Raw genomic sequence first — 21,153 nt, 5'->3', positions numbered from 1 at the left:
GAAAGAATGGATGTGTGTATACCTATAACTGAATCATTTTGTTGTATAGTAGAAATTATAGCAACATTGAATCAACTAAACTTCAATAAAACTTCAAAAACTGGAGAAAAAAAAAAAGACTTGGCTTTCCATGAGATTAGCTGGAATCTCAGTCTCTTTGCTGTTTTTGAGATATGTTCATGAGTCCCAAAGTCTACCAACGTCATCAGCACACAATGTTTTTCCAGTGAAGATAATAAGCCCAACAGGGCAGGTAGGGAGAAACAGAAGGAAGTAAGAGATGTCCATTTTCCTCGCCCTCTACATCTTTTAGCACCTGCTTGATTTTCTGAGCCTCCACCCTCCAACCATGTAGGCCTGACACTGACCCTGGGGTCCCTGAGCTTCCCACCAGCCTCCTGGTCTGGGACAATTCCAGACTCTTCCATTCTGTTCATGCCCATTCAAAGTCAACTCCAGAGTTCCCATTATGGCTCAGTGGTAATGAATCCGACCATTATCCATGAGCATGAGGGTTCAATCCCTGGCCTTGTTCAGTGGGTTAAGGATTTGGCTTTGCCGTAAGCTGTGGTGTAGGTCATAGATGAGGCTCGGATTCTGTGTTGCTGTGGCTGTGGTGAAGGCCAGCAGATGTAGCTCTGATTTGACCCCTAGCCTGGGAACGTCCATATGCCATGGTATGGCTGTAAAAAACAAACAAACAAAACCCAAACAGCCAGCTGCCAGTGGGAAGGAGAGCTAACATCAGCACCATTGCTGGTAGTGCTTTATTCTTACCCCCTGTTTTAGGTCCAGCACTGGCTGAGATCAGCGTCACTTTCCATTGAACCCACCTTTGTTTATCTGAAAATTTAAGTAATTAGAGTAGATCAGAGGTCATAAGTTCACACACCCACAGAGGCTTTGTGTGTGCTGGTGGGTGAGTGAGGCAAACTAAGTGCTGGGTTCCAGGGAGGGCTGGCTTCCTGGGGGACTTGGACAGCTCCTGCCTGGATCCAGCTTCAATAAACTTATCCTGCAAGCTCATTGTTGCCAGATCTTCTGATTTTTTTGAGAGAATTTGGAAGTGCAGATTTTCTATGTAATTATCCAATTTCCAAAAATTGGGCAATGTAACTAATTCGATTTTTTTTTTAATTTGTGAGCCAGCACTGGGGAGGCCAAACAAAACACATCTGCTGGGAAAATTTAGCCTGTGTAAAACCAACTGGCACCCTCTGGACTAGATGATTTCAGAGGCTTTTTTTCTAGCTCTGTAACTGTTGGGAAAAATCTAAGGTGTCTTCACCTTCAGGACATAATCTCTAAAACTGTAGAATCCTAGACTCCAGGACAGAACAGAGGTAAATTATAAGTTTGCACCATCAGGTTACTCTGAGTGTCCTTCAAATTTCAGCAAATACTTCACTTATATATATGATGTGCCTCATTTATGCTAACCTTCTAATATAGTAAAGTTTGAAGCTGTCCAATGCAGTGAAAGATAAAAGTGGAAATTTCCAAGAATAAATTGTGGCTTTTATCTTGACCCAAATTGAAATAGAGTTTAGCCATGTTAAAATTGATATAATCATATATATAGTATATATGTAAGTATATCTGAATCACTTTGCTATAGACCTGAAACTAACACAGAAAATCATAAATCAACTACACTTCAATTAAGACTAATTACTTGATTTAAGTCACATCATCAGGGTAATGTTATATTAAAATAATGTGCCAAGTGTTTTTTTTTCCAGTTATGAAACTTGAGAATAATCAGAAAGAATCTTTTTTCGGAGTTCCTGTCGTGGCGCAGTGGTTAACGAATCCGACTAGGAACCATGAGGTTGCGGTTCGGTCCCTGCCCTTGCTCAGTGGGTTAACAATCCGGCGTTGCCGTGAGCTGTGGTGAAGGTTGCAGGCGCGGCTCAGATCTCGCGTTGCTGTGGCTCTGGCATAGGCCGGTGGCTACAGCTCCGATTCAACCCCTAGCCTGGGAACCTCCATATGCCGCGGGAGCGGCCCAAGAAATAGCAACAACAACAACAACAAAAGACAAAAAAAAAAAAAGAAAGAATCATTTTTCAAATACAAACCGTTTGTTATTTCTCACCATCCTCTGGGTTAGCCTGGTAGCCCTTCTGGCTGGACCACTGTGGCTAACCTCTGTGGTCCATTGGTGGCTGGGCTGAGGCTGGATGGGCCACAGTGGCCTCACTTGTACCTTGTATGGACTGGCTGTCTGGTCCAAGAAGCCTCAGCTCGAGAGCTACTCTACTCAAGATGATCTCTCATCTTTCAGGAAGCTCACCCAGGCTCCTTGCCAGATTCAGCTCAGAGCTCCAGAAGGAGAGAGAGGGGGCAATCCAACTAGTGCAACCATGCAGCACACTCAGCCCTTGTTGGCATTTGCATTTGTAACTTAAGAGCTAGCCAAGTTCATCCCAGGCTTCTGATCATGTTATGCTTGATCATGTCCTATTGGGCAGGACCTCAGCCCTAGGCCCTCTCTGCCCCCTTTCACCTGCCCTCCCTCCCCGGGCTTTCCAACAGCATTCATGGCCTCCCTGAACCCATTCAGGAACTGTGCAATTTTGTGAGAACTGCGCTCCTTAAGAACTCACACTGAGGTATATAGAATGATTGGCCAGTGGGGACCTGTTCTACGGCACAGAGAACTGTACAGTATTCTGTGATAATCTATGTGGGAAAAGAATCTGAAAGAGAATGAGTGTGTGGACATGCATAACTGAGTCCTTTGTTGTACAGCAGAAATGATCACAATCTTGTCAATCAAATGTACTTCAATAAAACTTTAAAAAGTGTAGGGGAAAAAAAACAAAGAAGAGCCCACGTTCTTTTTCCCTTCTGAAGCTGCCCATGTGGTATGAGGCATTTGGTAAAGGCTTCTCTCCTAGGGATTTCAGGTAAACACAGATCTCTATTTTGTATGGCTTCCCCTTCAACTTTTCTTAGGATCTGACGCCCTTTCAGACAGTCTTATTTGGGACCCAAAGAGCTACAGCCCCGGTTCCCTTCTGAGATCAGCAGGTCCCAGCTGGTCCCATGTCTTCCAACATCTCTTTTGACTTTGTCTTATTGTGGGAATGTTGTCTCTTCTATCAGTAGGAAAATTTTCTATAAACTTCCCTCTTAGAACTACTTTTGCCGCATCCCACAGGTTTTGGATTGTTGTGTCTTTGTTGTCGTTTGTGTCTAGGTATTATTTATTTATTTATTTATTTATTTATTTATTTATTTATTTGTCTTTTTGTCTTTTCCAGGGCCGCACCCACAGCATATGGAAGTTCCCAGGCTAGGGGTCAAATTGGATCTGTAGCCACCAGCCTACACCAGAGCCACAGCAACTCGGGATCTGAGCCGCATCTGCAACCTACACCACAGCTCATGGGAACACTGGATCCTTAACCAGGGATCGAACCCACAACCTCATGGTTCCTAGTTGGATTGGTGAACCACTGAGCCACGATGGGAACTCCTGTGTCTAGGTATTTTTTAATTTCCTCTTTGATTTCTTCAGAGACCCATTGGTTGTTTAGTAGCATGTTGTTAGCAGAAAAATTTTCTTAAACCATATTCCCCATCCTCTTCTGCTCTGAGTTAAGATCTAGAATGACTCCTCCAAGCCTTGGCTCAATATCCTTCAGTTCAAGTTTGAAAGAATGTCTAATTCACCTTGGATTAGCATGAGGTCTAAAGGTCAAGATCTGAGCTTTGATTTTATGGCCTTTCAGAAGTTCAGACAGGAAGACTTCAGGAAGGCTTTCTCCTCACTAGATGTTATCCGATAATGAGGAAGAATGAAGTGGTCATTTTCTAAATAAGTGAATCATTGCTTCTATCCTGGCATATATTCAAGTGGAGTTTAGCCACATTAAAAACTAATATCATCTGAGTGCAACAATGTGCAAATAGATTTTGTCCACATATGAAATCTGGGAATGAAAAGGTAACACTAGGTGGTTTTAGGGGTTTTTTAGTTTTGGGTTTTTTTTTTTTTTTTGTCTTTTGTCTTTTTAGGGCCACACCCGTGGCATATGGAGGTTCCCAGGCTAGGGGTAATCCAAGCTGTAGCTGCCAGCCTGCACCACAGCCACAGCAATGCCAGATCCAAGGTGCATCTGTGACGTACACCACAGGTCATGGCAACGCTGGATCCTTAACCCACTGAGTGAGGCTAGGGATCGAACCCTCATCCTCGTGGATGCTAGCCAGGGTTGTTAACCACTGAACCACAATGGGAACTCCTGTTTTTTGGGTTTTGGTTTTTGTTTTTTAATGCTTATAAAATAACTCTAATAACTTTGAATTGACATCTTATGCAATCTTTGTCGAGACTGTTCGCATATAATGCTCTAAGAGTCCCTTAGAAAGAAAAGGAAACATCAATTCAGTCCCTACTTTGCACGACACACTGCTTAATTCTGTTTTCCAACTTGTTCAAAACATTCTCTTGGGAGAGCTGACTAGTTTTTCTAAATTACCCTTGTGAATTGCTCGTAAGAAGTCAGTGGCTTTTTAGCATGTTATTTTTTATAATCTATACATCTAAAGTTATTTAAATATGAGCTGTTATACAAGTATAAACATAACTGGCCAGGAATTTAGTGGTAATTTCCTAAACTTTATTATTTCAACCCAGCCTAGTGTGTTCACCATAATTTGTAAAGCTCCATTAGCACAGATGCTGTAAAAAGTCAGTGGATGTTTCAGGGGTTGACTCAGCCTGCCACTATTTACTAAACCTAATGTTTACAAAAACATTTTGCCTTTTGTTACATGTCATCACTAAGTGATAAGTGATTTTTCACCTTTCTGGTGTGTGTTTTTTATCCAACTATAAGGACCCAGCCAAGAAAAAAAAAAAAAAATCCTTTCTGGGAGGTAAAGAGACAATACACAAGAAGGAAGAAGGAAAAAAAAATAGCAATTTGAGGGTTTCTTAGAAAACAGTAATCACTAGAAACATAGTACCTTAAAAACAGAGAGGACTGACCTGAGGTACACTTGCCTCACTCCCCTCTGGGGACCACAAGCAGGAAGAACATGGCTGATGCAGGTCATTCAGAAGGAGGAAAGATTGAAAATGATACTACCTTTAAAAAATAAAATAGGGAGTTCCCGTCGTGGCGCAGTGGTTGGCGAATCCGACTAGGAACCATGAGGTTGCGGGTTCGGTCCCTGCCCTTGCTCAGTGGGTTAACGATCCGGCGTTGCCGTGAGCTGTGGTGTAGGTTGCAGACACGGCTCGGATCCCGCGTTGCTGTGGCTCTGGCATAGGCCAGTGGCTACAGCTCCGATTCGACCCCTAGCCTGGGAATATGGAGATATGCCGCAAGAGCGGCCCAAGAAATAGCAAAAAAAAAAAAAAAAAGACAAAAAAAATAAAATAAAATAGGAGCTCCCATTGTGGTGCAGCAGAAATGAATCCAACTAGGAATCATGAGGTTGAGGGTTCAATCCCTGGCCTTGCTCAATGGGTTAAGGATCTGGCATTGCTGTGAGCTGTGGTGTAGGAACATCAAGATGCCACAGACACGACCAAAAATAACCACGATAATTTTAAATTTTTAAATTTTAAAAATTAAAATTAAAAAGACTTCTGAGAGGAATTCCTGTTGTGGCGCAGCAGATTAAGAATCTGACTAGCATCCATGACGATGCAGACTCAATCCCTGGCCTTGATCAGTGAGTTAAGAATCTGGCGTTGCCACAAGCCACACCATAAGTCACAGATGTGGCTCTGATCTGGTGTTGCTGTGGCTCTGCTGTAGGCCTGCAGCTGCAGCTCCAATTCGACCCCTAGCCTGGCAACTTCCAAATGCCCTAAAAAGAAAAAAAGACCTGAGTGCCTTTAATAGAGAGAAGACTCAGGTGCGATGTTTAATTTGTGTCAAATTGATTGGGCTAAGAGACACCCAGATAGCTGGTAAGACGTTGTTTCTGTGTATGTCTGTGTGCATCTCCAGAAAAGATTAGCATTGGAATCAGTTGGCTGAGGAAAGAATACCATCGTCACCAATGTGGGTGACAAAATCTCATCTCCTGAGGACCTGAAGGGAAGACGAAGTGCCAGGAAGAGTCCATTCACTCTCTCCCTCTGAGACATGCATCTTCCCCTGCTCTCATACTCCAGGACCTACACCATCCGCCCCCAACCTTGGGCCTTTGGGCTGGGACTAAACCTTACACCACCAGCTCTTACAGGCTTGCAGATGGCAGCTCCTAGACCTTCTCTGCCTGCGTGATCATGGGAGCCAATTCTTAGGAGAAATCTCCATGCACATGGATCAGGTTTCCTATTGGGTCTGTGTCTCTGCAGAACACTGACTAACATGTGGGAAAGTCAGAGTAACTCCCTTCCAAAGTGTGAAGGGCTGTCAGAGGAAGAAAAATCAGTCTTCTTTTCTTGATCCTCTAGGCACTAAGGTTTATTCCCATTCACTGGAAGGAAAGCAGAGAACCCTCTTAACAGTCAGAGATGTACAAAGCCCCCATGAGTCCCCATCACAGTAACCATGGCAAGGTGACCAGCTATAGAGGTGCCAGAGAGAGAACCTGAGCGTCAGACAGGTGGTTGGATGATTGAATGTTAAGTTCCTTTGTCTCCTCTCACCTGAGATGCATAGTCAAACAGCATAGGGGTTGAGAAGATCCATCTGGGAAACCTAGTCTCCGCTTCAGGGGTGAGGTGAGTTCTTCCATCATCCTTAAAGTGAGGTCCACATCCCAGTCCCCTGGGGATTATGGAACTTACAGAGCCCAACCCAGCACATTCCCAGGATTGTCCCTGCTACTTTTTTTGACTAACCCATCCCCTTGAAGAACCTTTCAGAGAATGATTCAGAAATCTAGAGACAGAGAAATCAATGAGGACACACCTTTTTTTTCTGGCAGACATTGAAGGAAAAGGGAATACAGAGTAGCTGCCAGAAGAATCATTGTTAAAAGCTGGCCATCATTGAATTTTGTTCAATGTTGTAAAAAAGGCATTTTACAAAAACCTTTGAAACACAGGGGGTCAGGAACTGTTTTTCATGGTCTGCACTTTAACATGGCAAAGACAGTCTGCCTGGAGGCTAGACTCTCTGTTCTGGGTCTCTGAAGTAGGATCAATAGCATCCGAACCCGGCAGAGAGGTTCTCCCCTCGGGTCTTTTCCATACTCTTCTGCTCCCGCCCCACCTACTCTATATGCACAGCCCCAGAGTTGGCGCCAAGGTTTTTTCTCCTTTTCCCCAGAGGAAAACGTCGTTTCTGAGAAGTGTATTTCTGTTTTTCAGCCGTGAGTTAGGATTTTTAGCTGGTCCTGTGTGTCCCCGGAGGGCATACGGCTCGCTCGCGAGGGAGCATTTTCTGTCCAGCGTTTCAGCCTGGACAACGCGCGCTTTTTCTTCGTTCTCTGGTTCTCGGGTGACCCCTGCTGGTCACCAGGAGACGTTGCCGTCTTCAGGCCTTTGGCCTCCGCATTAAATTCCAGTCACTTTGCGAAATTCCATTCGCCTTTGCTTGGTTGTGATAGCTTCTATTAATACCTGCCGTGCATTAAAATGTCATTCTCATCCCCCTAAACTCCGAATTTTGAAGACGGCTCCCCATAAAATGGTTAAATCCGCTGCAAAACCAAACGTCCTGTGCTTACAGTTTGTGCTGCTGTCTTAATGATTCAGTGATCTCATGCTGACAGAGATGACAGTTTTTATATTATCTTGAAAAAGACTAGTAGGCAACAAACCCGGGGACTGCCACGTTTTGAAGCCCAGCTGGCAGCACAAAACAACATTTGCTTAACGCCTCGGCCCAATGCTCCCATTGATTGAACAGCCATAGCTACCCAACCATAGCACAAGGTAATGTATGGCTTACACAGCAGAAAGGGTTGTAAATAAGGCTAAAAACATCCCAGCACTTCAGAAATCAACAGTCTAGCCTCCCTGGACCTCTCTATCTGTAAAGCCATCAGCATTTATCTATTGTATGGTTTTGTTTGTTTGTTTAGTGCACTCAATATTGTAAAAAGGCTTGAAATGGGGTAGGGAAGATAATCATTGGGTAATAAATAGAAAATAGAACACAGTCCTAGCTCAGCTGCAACAATATTAAATCTATAAATTTTGAGCTGCTTACCTGTTCCTATGCGTTCAATAATTTATTCCCGTGGACCTCAGTGTCTCCTACTGAGGTTCTGATCTGACAGACAATGAGAGTAAAACAGTAGCATATACTTAATTCCCTCAATATAATGACTAGCAACCTCTCTCAGTAATTCACTGGATACAAAGCTACACCTTTAATTTTTTTTGTTTATTTTATTGAAGCATAGTTGTTTTACAATGTTGTGTTAACTTCTACCGTACAGCAAAGTGATTGAGTTAGACATATATATATATACTCTTTTCCATTATGGTTTATCACAGGATATTAAATAGTTCCCTGTGCTATGCAGTAGGGCCTTGTTGTTTATCCATTAAAGGTGTAGCTTTGACAAATAACAAATTCTGGAGAGAGTGTGGAGAAAAGCCCTTCTATACTGTTAGTGGGAATGTAAATTGGTATAGGACTGCCACGTTTTGAAGCCCAGCTGGCGGCACAAAACAATATTTGCTTAATGCCTCGGCCCAATGCTCCCATTGATTGAACATCCATAGCTACCCAGTTTTTTGCATCTGCTAACCCCAACCTCCCAGTCCATCCCGTTCTCTCCCTCCTCCCTTTGGCAACCACAAGTCTGTTCTCTATGTCTGTGAGTCTGTTTCTGTTGTGTAGATAGGTTCATTTGTGCCATATTTTAGATTCCACATATAAGTGACATATGGTATTTGTCTTTCTCTGTCTGACCTACTTCACTTAGTGTGATAATCTCTAGGTCCATCTATGTTGGTGCAAATGATATTACTTCATTCTTTTTTATGGCTGAGTAGTACTCTATGGTGTACATGAACCACATATTCTTTATCCATTCCTCTGTTGATGGGCACTTAGGTTGCTTTCATGTCTTGGCTATTGTGAATAGTGATATTAACATAGAGGTACATGTATCTTTTTGAATTATAGTTTTGTCTGGATATACCCAGGAGTGGGATTGCCGGATCATATGGTAGTGCTATATATGTTTTTTGAGGAACCTCTATACTGTTTTCCATAGTGGCTGCACCAATTTACATTCCCACCAACAGTGTAAAAGGGTTCCCTTTTCTCCACACCCTCTCCAGCATTTGTTATTTGTCAAAGCTATACCTTTAAAAAGATTATATTATATGCTCTTATGGAAAATAATAGCAGCTCACTTTAGCCAGAGCTGAGATGGGAAAACTTTAGACTATGTGGTTCATGTACACCATGGAGTACTACTCAGTCTATGATGTGGTTTCCTTAAATATCTTTAGAGAAAATATATGAAGCCCCATTTCCAGCAGTCTGAGAGATTAACTCAAGAAAAAAATACAGGGAAAAGGAAAGGCAGTTGGGTGTTTATTGGCTATATGGATGTGTGTGTGTGTGTGTGTGTGTGTACAGATGTTAACATATACACAGCAAATACTGATAAATGAATGTCCAAACCCTAACAGAATGAGAGAATCACATTGATAACTAAATAAGTTTCTGGGATTTAAACGAGGTACCATCTGTTACTTTGTGATTTTCCTCTGTTAAATTTTAGGCACATACAACATATCACCTCTCTCTCTTCTGGCTTTGAAAACCAAGCTATTATTTATTCTATTTATTTGTACTTCCTCTTGAAAAGTCAATCCTCCACAGACCCTGAAATACTTTTGTTATGTGGGGTTTTGTTTTGTTTTGTTTTTTTCCCTCTGAATTCTCATCTCTGCTTGCCTTCATCCTCCTGGCAGTAAAATGCCTCAAACCGAATACAATATCCCAGGCTTTTTTTTAAAGGTCTTCATGACTTTCTAAGAGTATAGACCTTGCCTCGGTTTTGAAAATCAGCCTGTTTAGAAAACAGTAAATCCATAGCCTTATCCATTTAAAGTCTTATCACAACACCCCTTTTTATTTACTGGCATGCCTTTTTTTCTCTCAAAGGTCTTTCCGCTTTATGTGGTTCTTATAACATCTTGACCCTTCCAGTAGACATTATTTAACTAAATATTTCTGCTTCTCTGTGTATTTACTCTTGAAGTTTTTGGTTTTTGTTGCTGCTCTTTCTTTTAACTCTTCCTTTGTTCCATGTTCCAATACTTCAGTGACCCTTAGACCTTTGAGGAAATATTTGCAAATCTCCCCTGACTTCTAGTTTATTCATGGATCTGTCAGCAATGTTCTTTTCTTTGCAAAGAGCTCAAATTCACAAGCAAGAGAACAGATCCTACTCAAAACAGACCTCTGATTCCAACCAAGGGATAAAAGGAGAATAAAAGTTTCAAAATATTTTAAGAATCCTAAAGATACTCTGACATGATTTAAGTTATATATTATAACATACATCATTTTTTTTTCTGGTGAAATGGCATGGTTTCTGGTTGTGTATCTCTTTTTCCATCCAACTTGATTTAAACTTTGTTCGGTTCCACAAGATGTGAATTCTCCAAAAATTTTGGGATTTATCTTAATGAAAAAAATAAATTAAAAAAAAAATAAAACCTGCTCAGTTGCTTCATTTCATGGTGTCTTTCCTTGAGAACATCACCTGAGGGTGTCAGTGGACATGCAATTCTGGACAATTGCATACCATCTGTACACTTGACAACCTCGACAGTGGCTCAGCTTCCCTGCTATTTTAAATCTTGGGCTTTATTTTTCTTCTAAGGTAGAAATATTTCCTAATCTTAGCCAGAGTCAGCCTTCACAAAGTCAGGATCATAAAGCTTTCACTTTTAATGGAAAAACTATTTCGTGGTTGATGCCAGCTTGTCTCTTCCTTTTATCTGCCAAATCCCTGTGTAGATAAGATCTGGAATCTGAGATGACCTTCAGACCATCCGTGCCTTCAAATACTGGGCAATGGAAAGGTATTTGGATCATCTCCACCCATTTCTGCAGATGCTTCATCATGGACTCCAATCAATAATTATTTCCACAGGGTCTTTCATGTCTTTACTTTCAAACCCTGAGATAGAATCATGGGCTTTCGCAGCTTAGTCCATTCCCTTTATTGTGTACATGAAGGACTGAAGTGTAGCTGAAGAAGTTATGGGATTATAAATAAGTTCATTTGGACCATTGTTTTAGAGGCCAGTATAAGCACTATAATATGATATTTGCCTTTCTCTGTCTGACTTACTTCACTTAGTATGATAATCTCTAGGTCCATCTATGTTGCCGCAAATGGCATTATTTCATTTCTTTTATGGCTGAGTAATATTCCGTGGTATATATGTACCACATCTTCTTTATCCATTCCTCTCTCCGTGAGCACTTATGTTGCTTTCATGTCTTGGCTATTGTAAATAGTGCTGCTATGAATGAACTTATTTACAAAACAGAAACAGATTCACAGACATAGAAAACAAACTTATGGTTACCAAAGGGGAAAGAAGGGAGGACAGATTAGGAGTTTGGGTTAATAGGTACATACCACTATATATAAAACAGATAACCAACAAGGGCCTGCTATATCCAATATCTTGTAATAACTGTTTGTTTGTTTGTTTTGTTTGGGGTTTGGGTTTTTGTTTTTGTTTTTGTTTTTTTTGCCATTTCTTTGGCCGCTCCCATGGCATATAGAGGTTCCCAGGCTAGAGGTCGAATTGGAGCTGTAGCCTCCAGCCTACACCAGAGCCACAGCAACGCGGGAGCCAAGCCACATCTGCAACCTACACCACAGCTCACAGCAATGCCGGATCCTTAACCCACTGAGCAAGGCCAGGGATCAAACCTACAACCTTATGGTTCCTAGTCGGATTCATTAACCACTGAGCCACAACAGGAACTCCTCTTGTAATAATTTATAATGGAAAAGAATCTGAAAAGAACAGACACATATATGTATAATTGAATCACTTTGAATACCTGAATACCTAAAACTAACACAACTTTGTAAATCAATCATACTTCAATTAAAAAATAAATAAATAAAGGGGGGAAGTTATGAGATTATCCATGGTCACAAAAGTCAGCTGATAACATAGCTTGAATAACACCAAGTCTTTGTGACTTTATATATGTACATGTGAAGAAATGTTTATACAGAGCTTCCCATAGACCACAGACAGGCTGAGCCCTGTACAGATCTTGGCTCTTTTAATCCTTATAGCTGCCTTCTGAAGTAAATACTCTTATTATGCCACTTAAAAGATGAAGAACCTAGAGTTCCCTTGTGGCTTAGTATGTTAAGGATCCAGCATTGTCACTGCAGTGGTTCAGGTCACTGCTGTAGCACAGGTTCCATCCCTAGCCTGGGAACTTCCACATACCACAGGGATGGCGAAAAAAATAAAATGAGGAAACTGAGTCTCAAAGAGATGAAATAACCTTTTCGGAGTTCCCGTTGTGGCGCAGTGGTTAACGAATCCGACTAGGAACCATGAGGTTGCGGGTTCGGTCCCTGCTCCTTGCTCAGTGGGTAACGATCCGGCGTTGCCGTGAGCTGTGGTGTAGGTTGCAGACGCGGCTCCGATCCCACGTTGCTGTGGCTCTGGCGTAGGCCGGTGGCTACAGCTCCGATTCGACCCCTAGCCTGGGAACCTCCATATGCCGCGGGAGCGGCCCAAGAAATAGCAACAACAACAACAACAAAAGACAAAAGACAAAAAAAAAAAAAAAAAAAAAAAAAAAAAAAAGAAATAACCTTTTCAAGGTCACATACCTGGTAGGTTGCAGGAATTAAAACTCAGGCAGTCTGGCTCCCAAGACTGGTCTTTTTTTCTTCTTATTTTTATGACTGCACCTGCAGTATATGGAAGTCCCCTGGCCAGAGGTCAAAGCTGCAGCTACCAGCCTACACCACAGCCATGGCAACACTGGATCCAAGCCACAGTTGTGGCAATGCCGGATCCTTATCCTACTGAGTGAAACCAGAAATCAAATCCACATCCTCACGGACATTATGTTGGGCTCTTAATCCACTGAGCCACCACAGGAACTCCCCAAGCTGGTCTCTTATTCACTATGCATTCTCTTCCATGAATGTCAAAGTCAGTTACATGTCATCGAGAAAGCATCATCGATCAACACATCTTGATTTCCAAAATTATCTTCACCCTTGAAACATAAGCACTCTCTTCAGTTCACCAATTGAGCCAAGGTATGCTTTATCCAGATATGAGTTCCTACAGGGGAAAAAATAGAAAAACTCACTCCCTTGCCCTCAGGGAAAAAAAAATTGAAGCAGAAGATTATGGCAGATTTTTGAAAATTGCACCACTCCTCTGCTCTGCTCACAATATGTTTCTAGACGCTCCCTTCTGGCCTCCTCATGGGGTCTGAGCATTTCGAGGGCTGAGGTATGGAATGAACACCCTTACATTGAACGGGTTTGTTCTGTTTTCTTTGTTTCCCTGTGGCTGCCTTTTGCTTTTCAAGAGTCTTTGGAATTAAGACAATATGCCAGGCACCTGAGGCAAGGCATGTAACAGGTGTAAACTGTAGTTGTCTGTCAGCCAGGGTTTGCCCTTGTCCAGATCTTCTGGAGTCTGTCACAAACTGCACTCTGTGGCCACTGGGGCCCCAAGAAGAATAGCCTTATTATCAGCTAATGAGAACACAAGAAAACTCAAAAAAATCCATGAGTCTACAGTCCCCAGAGAAGTGCCACTAAGGAGCCCTTAGCATCTAGGATTTAAAGACCATCATCCACTCAGGTTTTTATTATGCCATCAATGACAGTATCAGAGGTGTTTACTTCCAATAGCATAACAACAAAAGCACACCAGGGAAATACATCTCTAGGACTTACCTGTCACCTTAATGAGTTTTTGCTTGGCGGATATTCAAGGAGAAGACATTCATATTGTCTTCCACTAAGACAGAGTCTAAGAGCAACTATATATGCTGTGGGAGTGTTTTACTGGCCCTGAAAATCTGAAGTGGTTTAGAGTGATCTTGAAGGGGTTTTGAGAAATACAAAGCAAAGACCCTGAAGGGTTTTAAAGGAAGCAGATGTCATATGTGGAGTTGTCTGTCACTTCAGGCCCACGCACAGAGTCAGAAAAGGCTGCTGGTCTTTTATCTCCACGGAGCTGCAGATACACTGTTTTCAAAAGAAGAGAGCACGTTTCGAGGTTGAAAAATCAGCCAATGCCTAAGGCATTGGGTTTAGAGTACTGGGGAAAACTAGAAACAGATTAAGTAACAGGAGTAAAATTTCTTTTTCAGACACGCATGTCAAATACCTTCCTTGCTATCATTGTATTACACATTTGGATCCCTGTATTAAGTGTGGTGGGTTGTCTACAAATATGACTCAGCCTATTCATTTCCTCAGATGATCATTTATGGTTAAATGGGACATTTTAATCCTGGTGTCATCTCCATGGAAACTGTGCGCACCCAAGGAAGCTGCCCAGGCTCTTTGCGCCTGGACGGGCAGAGTGGATGTCCCACTGTCTAGTGCTCAGGGTTTCTGTCCTGCAGAGTTTGGTGATTAGCAAAGCCCACTGGACCAGCTCTCCTCAGGCTATGGACTAGAGAACACAAGTGTCTGGCCCATGGGGCAGAGAGAAGGCAAGGGAGGGGGCGCTGACCCCTGGAATGTCCTTGAGCCCTTGGCTTTCCTGAGCTTCATTCCAATACATGCAGATGTCAAAGTGAGCTTTTTTTTTTTTTTTCTTCCCCTTGGCCGTGCCTGCAGCATGCAAAATTCTCAGGTCAGGGATCAAACACTTGCCACAGCAGTGACCTGAGCTGCTGCAGTGGCGACGCTGGATGTTTAACACACTGCACCACCAGGGAACTCCAGAGCAAGCTTTTATTTTCTTAAATCTAGTCCATATTTCAGTTCCCTTTGAACAAAGCACCCAACTGAGCAGGATATGAAATTAATCAGTAACATAGCCATTCAGTGGAACAGCCCTGGATTTTATGTCCTGACTGTTCTGATAACATCTCCATTCTGTCCCTCTGTACACATTTCATCTTTCACCACATTCCACCCGAAGTCTTTTTTTTTTTCCTTTTGACCCCTCTCTATCTCTAACATCTTATTTTCTCTCCTTCTCTCCCTCTCTGTCTGTCTTTCCCTCTCTGTCTGTCTGTCTGTCTCTCTCTCTCTGCTTCTCTCATCTCTTCTCTTTTATACCGCTTGTAATTCTACTTTCCAGGGACAATTTCAGGGACAATTACTCCTCTTCCATTTTTCCTTCTTCTTCCAGTTCCATCTAGTTTTTCTAACTAGGGCTCCCAAATTCACCACTCCATCCTCACTCAAGTACAATGAACAAGATCACTCCCACTAGAGCTTAAGACTCAATAAATGCCTAGTTTAGGCAAGTACTGGCCTAAAAGCTGGTTGTGGTTGTCAAAGGGGGAGGTGGGGTGGGATACAAACTATTAAATAGAGAATGGATATAGCACAGGGAAATATATTCAATATCATGTAATAAAACATAGCGAGAAAGAATATGAAAAAAAAATCTATAACTTAATCACTTTGCAGTACACCAGAAATTAACACAACACTGTAAATCAACATAATTTTTTAAGCTAGTTCTTTAAATGAAACCATGTTGACGCAAGGATATTAACAAAGGGCTAAATTCTGTTTTCCACATTCAACCTCTAGCTGGCTTACCTTCTGATGTGGGAGGAAGAAAGCACCTGTGGAGAAAAAATTACCACAGCGGTAGGCTATGACTGTGCTGCAAAGATGCGGGAGGTGCAGAAGGGAGGCACAGAAGCTAGCCAGGACCTCAGGTGCATCTGCGTGTGTGATTCCACCAAGGCACGTGCACAGACAGCTAGGTTACCCTTTTCCACACACATATGGTAAGGTGGGCATTGGACCTAACCCTTTAGAATACACCAGAGAGTGCGAGAAGTTTTCTGGGAGCATTCTAAAATAACCATGATCAAGACCAAGGGCAGATTTCAGAGCAGGAGATAAGGATCTTTGGTCTCCACTATTTTTCTTTTTTTTTTTTTTTTAGATTGGAAACCATGAGTTTGTATTGACATCAACTACATGACTTTTCTCAGTAGCCTTTTGGGAATGGATAAAGTGGCTTTACCAAAGAAAACTTTAACACTGATTAGATTTAGCAGTATTCCCCCCACCCCAAGGTGGCTTAGAGAGAGTTCATAATAGTCACAAACTAATACTACAGATAAAACATTTAAAACTTTGATCTAAGTTTTTTCCTATCCTCCCACACTTGAAAGATATCTCATGGACACCAATTTCCTAATTCTACCTAGCATTTCTAGCTTACAAATCTTAAGGCTAGTAACCCCAATCTCATTGAATGTTCAATTTCCATCAGTTTCAATGTATAGGAGTGTAAATACCATGACTACTTTGCAGTACTCTACAGATTCGAGTCATGGGATTAAACCACAAATCCCACCTTTTTTTTATGTGAACTTCAATGGAACCATGGAGGCCAAGGCAATTTAATTTAGGTTTACCAGGATTCCTTTCATTTTTAAGCGAATCCTCTGGAAATAGGTTTATTCAATTCTCTTAAAAATGGTGGCATTCTTTTACATTTCTCCCTTTTGAAGCAGCAGTTATATAAACAGATTAGATCAAGCCTAAAAACCTGGGCCTCACTCAACTTTCATTATTTTTCTGCATATGATCATGATAAAGGATCAGGAAATCCTTCACATTTTTTAAAGGAGAATTCAATTTACAGTTTGTCCTTGCCAAACTCCATAAATCAGCCACTTTCAGAGTAAACCAGCAGAGCATTGCATCACCCCCAATAAAGCCGTAGGTTTCATCACATGCACCAACAAATCTACATGGCTAGTTTCTGCCTCTTTTACAGAATTTTACACCTATTGTTCCAAACAGCATTTTAAACAGACATATCAAATCCCTAATAAAACAAGGCATTTCCCTTATTAGAAACAAGATACACCATCACTTAAGATCTTCAGACATTATTGCACTTTAACTTTCAAAATTTGACAATGCATTCAATGAAACAATCTGCAAAAAAACTAGTTTTAACAGACAAATCAAAACACTTTTAAGCAGACATGAATGTTCTAAATTGTTTATTAGGTAAGAATTTTACAAACATTACTTATTAGCCGAAACGGTGGAGCTGGAGAGTATTGCGCCTTCTTCAAGCAGCACGGGGAGAACCACCTATAGTGTGGTGGAACTTGCGGTCCTTTCCAAGGCTGTGGCTCTTTCTGCCTGCAGAAGTCAGCCCTCGCATCTCCCTATGCTTGTGGACTGGTTTGGTGATCCACTGGTGTCAGGATTTCTTCTGATAGCTTTATGGAATGGATCAATGACGATAACCTCAAAGAATTTGTATGTAGGCTCTTCATCAACCCAGTAAGAATTCAGGACTCTCAGAGCCCCACAGTGGCGTCCAGCTCGATGCTCCACAACAGACTGAAGGCTTCAGCAAACTTTAGCTGGTTGACACCAAGGTGGACAGGCTTGCCGTAGGCGGTACCCTTAGGAACTGGGCGTTTGCGGCCACCGGGGCGCACACGAATCCGATATATGACATAACCTTGCTTGGCCTTGTATCCCAGCCTGCGCGCCTTATCAGGCCGGGTGGGGCGGGGGGACCTGTGGAGAGCAGAGAGCTGGCGGTACCGCCCGCAGCGGACCCGGAGGAGAAAGCGCATGACGTCGGATTGCTTCTTCCTCCATAGTTCCTGGATGTACTTGTAGGCGCCCATCTCGGCTTACCTGATGGCTGCCGCCAGACCCTCCACTATTTTTATATCTGTTCTCTTTTTTATGTCTTTTGAAGTACAAGTGCCTGAATTCTCAATTCCCTTCACTCTCAGCTTGATAACTTGTGTTCCTGAATCCAGCGCAAGGCCTTTCCCAGCCTGCTCTCCCGCTTGGCTTGCTCTCTGAGTCTGTCTTCACCAAGCGCCTGTCCCACCATGTTTTTAACTGGACATTGGGGATGTGATTATCCACTCGAATAGGCCACAGTGAAGGGTGAGTGACATGGGTTTCTTTCGAACTTTATTCAGGAACAATTGACAAATACAGTTGTACATATTTAAAGTGTTCCTTGTGATGATTTGATAGACATATATATTGTGGAATAATTACCAAGGGTGTTTGGTTTTTAAACTGCAAATCAATTAAGTCAAAAAATTTCATATTGAGAGTATGGGTATTTAAAATATAGCCCTTCAAAGTTATTTCCTATTTCTGTCTTTCTTACATCAATTCTTCCTGTTTACCACCACCACCACCACCACCATCACCTCAGGATCACCACCACCATTACCACCTCCAACACCACCACCACCATCACCACCCCACCATCACCCCACCATCACCCCACCACCACCATCCACCACCATCATAACCATCATCCTACCATCACCTTCCCAACCTCCAACATACAATCTCTGCTAGAGAGAGTCAGGGAGAATCTCTGTCCTCATTTGAAGAAACTGGCCTCCATCCCTAAAAAGAGGTAGTAAAAAAAATCTAATTAAATGTAACTAATATAAATTAAGCCCTCAGGCCCTCTCTAAGTATAAATTTAAATTAAATATAACTAGTCTTTCATGACCTTCTATTGCTCCATAACAAATTACCTAAAAATTCAGTTGTTTAAGGCATCAACAAATATTTATTATGTCACAGTTTCTGTGAGTCAGCAAGTCAGTGTCCTTTAGATGGGTTGTTCTGGCTAAAGGTTTCTTCTGACCCTTTATTCAAGTTATCACTTTGAGCTGCAGTCATCTGAAGTTCTCTAAAAGCTTGACTGAAACAAGATTTGACTGATGCTCATTTATATGGCTGGTAAATTTGTGCCAGCTGTTGGCAGAAGGCTTCAGTTCTTCACATAGGGACTACTAGGTAGGGTCTCTGGAGTGTCCTAATGCCACCATGACTGGCTTCCCCTTGGATGAGTGAACCAAGCAAAAGCAAGACAGAAGCATTAATGTATTTTATGGCTTGACCTTGGGAGACATCACCATAACTTCTGCTACATTTCTTGCTGAGCAGTAAGTCACTAAGTCCATTCATACTCAGAATAGGTGGGTGGAGGGATTGGACTTTACCTCTAGTAAGGAAGGCTAAACCTTTCTATTTAGTAAGATGCTCTGAGTAAAAAGCAATTTTTTGAATGCTATATAACTTCATAAATTTTAAATATTCCCATAATGAATATCTGGCTTTCAAATCTTTGCTGCTAATTCCCTCCTCCAATTTTCCATAAACTTTTTTATTCCAAGTTGCACAGTTTTGTTAAAAATAAATCTTCTGAGTAATTTGGGGTTAAATTATACAGCATAGTGGCTCCTAAATCGACATCCATAAAATCAATTTTAATTCATTCATATGTGGCTAAGTGAAGTATTTTGTGAGGTATTGGATCAAACATCTGTTCTATTTCTTTTGACTACTATTTCAGTAATTGAATTATTTTTGGAAAAGCAATCAAATTAGTTTCTGGTAATTATAGACTGTTGGTCTGTTCATATTTCATGTCCTTTACAACTCTTAAGTGAGCATGGTTTTTTTTCTACAAAGCACTTGTTCCATTATTTTACTAGAGGCTAAAGCAATCTTATTTACCCAAGTGACTTGCTCCACAGTGGAATCTTAAGAATAATGACAAAGAGTTTTATCTTATTGTTCTAAAACTGAAGGAATATTTCTCTTCTGGTTAATTTATTTTCATTGCTAAGAAATAATGGCAACTATTCTCAGATATGTTAATTTAAGTTAAGCAAGAGTCCATCAAACAAACATCATGCAGACAAATGGAAATCACTGTTTCCTCTCTCCAAGGTCATAATTGGGTTAACAGAATAATAAAAGCCGAAGAATCAGTGTATCTAATTAGATCAGAGAACCTTCTTTTTCAGTGAAAAAGTAATCAGATCAGATGTTTAATTCATTTACTCATTCTGGAAACATTTGTTGTATATCTACAGTGTACCTATAGCCGGACTAGGACTTTAAATGCCATAGACTCTGAAAGGATTATAGTTACTCTTCTTTTTTCAAAGTAAAACTAGTACCCACTTCTAATACAGCTAAGTAAGTCCCTACTGGACCTGATATTTCTGCAGATATCAGCAATGAAGTGTGGAAAAAATAAAATAAAATAATAACCTAAAGATATTGGAAAGTTTTTTTTTCCTTTTAAGGCAAATTTTAGAGGCAGACAATGATTGGAAGAACTGGTCACATTTACATTTTTTATGGCTTTTAACATGTAAGCTGGATGAAGATGGCACCAGGTAAAGTGACTAAACTCACTTACCCATAGTCAGAATAAAAAGATGACAGAGTTCATCGCAACCATAGACACTAGACAATAGGGGGTAAATCTCATGAAAAGAGAAAGAAAGGACATGAAAACCATGATTTATACATAATTTCCACCAACATCTTTGGCTGCCCCATGAATACATGTATGAAACATAATTAACGTAGTACAGCTAAGTTAAAAGAATTGAAATATGATTTGAACTTCCACCAATAAGATAGTTTGAGTCCAATAAATAAACTGTTTGATAAAACTCTCATAGCAGGAATTTAGCAAAATTGACAGGTTCCCTAAAATAATTTTTGTAAAGCTTAGTATAAAATTCAGAATTACTCAACATACAAACAGGGACATATGACCTGTTTTTAAAGAAAAAAACAAGCAATCAATTACCTAGACACTGCATTAGCAGACAAGAATTTTAAAATAGTTATAATATCTGTGCTCAGGAAAGTGAAGGAAAATATATTTGCAGTGAATGAAAAGGTAGGAAATCTCAACAAAGAAATATAAATGATAAAAAAAACACAAATTGATATTCTAAAACTGAAAAATACAGTTCCTAAAAGTATAAGTTTACTCTATTGTCTTAACAACAGAATGGAAATGATGAAGTAAAGAGTTAGTAACTTGAAGATAGATCAGTGCAAGGATGTAGAATACAAAGAAAGAAAGTTTAGGAAAAAAAAGTGAACAGACTTTCAATGACCTGAGGACAATATTCAATGTCTAACAGAAATGAATACAAGGAAGGAGTGAGAGAGTGTAAAGCACACAGCTTATTTGAAAAGACAGTGCCCCTAAACTTC

At 41.1% G+C, this 21,153-nt stretch overlaps 1 pseudogene; it reads right to left on the bottom strand.

Moving 5' to 3' along the window:
• Positions 17,198-17,788, bottom strand: LOC100624372 (annotated as a pseudogene).

Source organism: Sus scrofa, chromosome 8 (genome assembly GCF_000003025.6).
Source record: "Sus scrofa isolate TJ Tabasco breed Duroc chromosome 8, Sscrofa11.1, whole genome shotgun sequence".
Lineage (NCBI taxonomy): Eukaryota > Metazoa > Chordata > Mammalia > Artiodactyla > Suidae > Sus > Sus scrofa.
Note: the sequence above shows the minus strand (reverse complement) of the source record. Positions and strands in the feature narration are given on the sequence as shown.